We start from the raw sequence: 2,861 nt of genomic DNA, 5'->3' as shown, positions 1-2,861 counted from the left end.
TTTATTGATTTTTTTTAATTCATTAAATATGATTTTTTAGTAAAAATTAACAAGGATAATAATTTAATTAAATTTTATTCTCAAATATAAATTTATAATTAATTTAATATAAGTATATTAGTACTACAAAAATTAAAACATTTTTTTAAACATAATTTTATATTTAATTGAATAAAATTGTATCAGTACTTAACAAAATTTTTAATTTCATATGTAGACCAATATTTTTTATTCTTAACAGGATGAAACTGTATTTCATATGCTTTGTTGATGTTGTAGAGGATATAAACTGGATGGATGTATGAGGTTAGGTCTATATGAGCTTGAAAATGAGCACAACCACACTACCAATCATTTAATTTAACTGTAAAAGACATTGGTAGGCGGTGATCATGTGGAGAAAACATCTCTTGAACTTGAAATTCATTATTTTCTCTTGAGTATCGACACACTTGACACATTCCTGCTTGTTGATTTTTTCTAATAATAGCATTAATTTCCTCGAGATACTGGTGGCCTTCTCATAACATGGAATCTGCCTTAACCCCTCTCTCAAGAAACCATGTTGCAGTCCTTTCAAATGTTGCTTTAATTAGAGCATAAATTGGCAATGAACAAGCTCTTTTTAAAATAGAATTCATACATTCTACTAGGTTTGTTGTCATGTGTCCGAATCTACTCCCCCCATCGTAGGCTTGAGTCCACTTTTGTAGTGGTATCCTATCGATCTAAGATGCCACTTCGGGTGAATGGGATTTCAGTGCTGCCAATTTTGCATCCAATATGGGTTGTTTGACCTCGTAAGCTGTCAAAATGCAATTATATTAGTTAGTTTAATTTATGAATACCATTTCTTATGAAGAGATGATACGGTGAATGAAAAAATATTTTTAATACCCATATTTGTTAACCGGCTTTTCAACTCGTGATTCTTGAACTTTTTAGATTGTAGTCCATCTACTTCCCATTCTACTTCTTCAGATTGTAGTACTGCCAATATGCCTTTCCGCCTGTCCATTATCAAACAAAGGTTTGATTGTGGTGTCATGTACTCCCTTAAGAGTTGAAAAAACTATATTAAGGCCTCCTTTGTTTCTCCTTCCACTATCGCAAAGGCCAAGGGGAATATATTACGTGACCCATCTTGAGCAAGCGTTGTTAACAATGTCCCTTAATATCTTCTTGTGAGAAATGTCCCATCTACTTGGACAATAGGCTTGCAATAATTAAACCCTTGGATGCATGGTCCAAAAGACCAAAATACATGTTCCATAATATAGCAAGAAGGGTCAGGTTGACCATTGACAACTATGGGAGGTCCCGTGCATTGAATTATTGTGTCGAAGTTACTTTCTTGTACAACTTGATACCACCGAGGAAGTTCATTGTAAGAGTCTTCCCAATCTCCAAACTCCTTAGCAGGCGCCTTTTGGTTACCATTCCAAGCTTTGTTGTATGAAATTGAATATCCGAAACGATTTTTTATTTCAGCAATCAAACTTTTGATAGGTATGGAAGGGTTTTCCTTTACATAGTTCAACACAATAGAACTGATTTGGTTGGAATCAAGATTGACATGATCTACAGGTTGCATGGTTGACAAACACGTGTGTGAACCATCAATCTTCCTTATTTCCCACTTGAAATTGTGCTTGCTATAAGAAGCCCATAAACGCCATGGACAACCTTTTTTGTATTCGAGACATCGACATATATATTTATCAGATTTGCTCTCAAGAACCACAAATCTATAACCATTATCAATATGGTACTGCTTTATATATGACATTGTCGACTTCTTTGTGTCGAAACATATGTTGATAACTAGTTGTTGTTCACTTGCTGAAATTGAAGTTTAAAAGGAAGTGTGACTTAAGGAACCACTTTGACTTGATGACCCCCAAGCCATTGTATGGACTGTGTATTGGTTGGGCAGTTGGGCACAAGAATTGGGTTGTGAATATTGTTGAGATTGATGCCACTGTGAGTATTGAAAATTATTTGGAGCTAGTTTAGCTATGGTGTCCATCTCATCTTCACTAAAATAAAAAAAGAATATGAGGATATTTACCAAAGGGATGAACCATTGTGTGCAAATTTGAAGAAGGGAGAAGTAATAAAATTATGGTTGTTTACACTTAGACAATGAAAAGTGATATGCAAGAACGCATTTTTTTTGTCAAATAAGTAGCTAATTTGAAATGGGTGTGCATGGAAGAATTTATTATCCATGCAGAAACCTTTACTAGTGAACCATAATTAATTGAAACCGTTGAAAACCACCATGTTTTTAGTGAAAATTTAATGGTACCCTAGTTTTAATTATTAAATTGAAACCGTAATCAATGCCAACGACTTTGCTTTAAATTTTGCATCAGAAACCGTATTGAATGCTACCGATTTTAGTGTATCAGATTTAATGAAACCGCTGACCACAACCACAATTTTAATTAGTCATAAATGGAACCGGTGTACGTGAGGACGACTTTGCTTTGTCATTAATTAGAAACTGGTCCAACCGAGGATGACTTTGCCTTCGCATTAAGTAGAAACCGGTCCTACTGAGGACGACTTCAATGCAAAGAAACTGGCTCTGGTCATAACGACTTTGCTTTGTCCAGCACGTGCTTTTGGTTTCTTTGCTTCCATTGGGACGCTGGCCACCTGCACTGCTTCACTTTCACGGGTTTCTTTCAAATAGTGGAGTTTAGAGATTCCTCCTCCTACCTATACCGTACACAATATTCAATTTGCATGCAATGATCTAAAACTTTGCAGCTTTTCAGGCATTATTTGACTACTTTCAGAACCTCATTCATTGTGAATTTGAATGCATTCAACAATAATTGAGTGAGGGTAGC

Source organism: Vigna unguiculata, chromosome 4, assembly GCF_004118075.2.
Source record: "Vigna unguiculata cultivar IT97K-499-35 chromosome 4, ASM411807v1, whole genome shotgun sequence".
Taxonomy (NCBI): domain Eukaryota; kingdom Viridiplantae; phylum Streptophyta; class Magnoliopsida; order Fabales; family Fabaceae; genus Vigna; species Vigna unguiculata.
The sequence above is the reverse complement of the archived record's forward strand: the minus strand, read 5'-3'. Positions refer to the sequence as shown.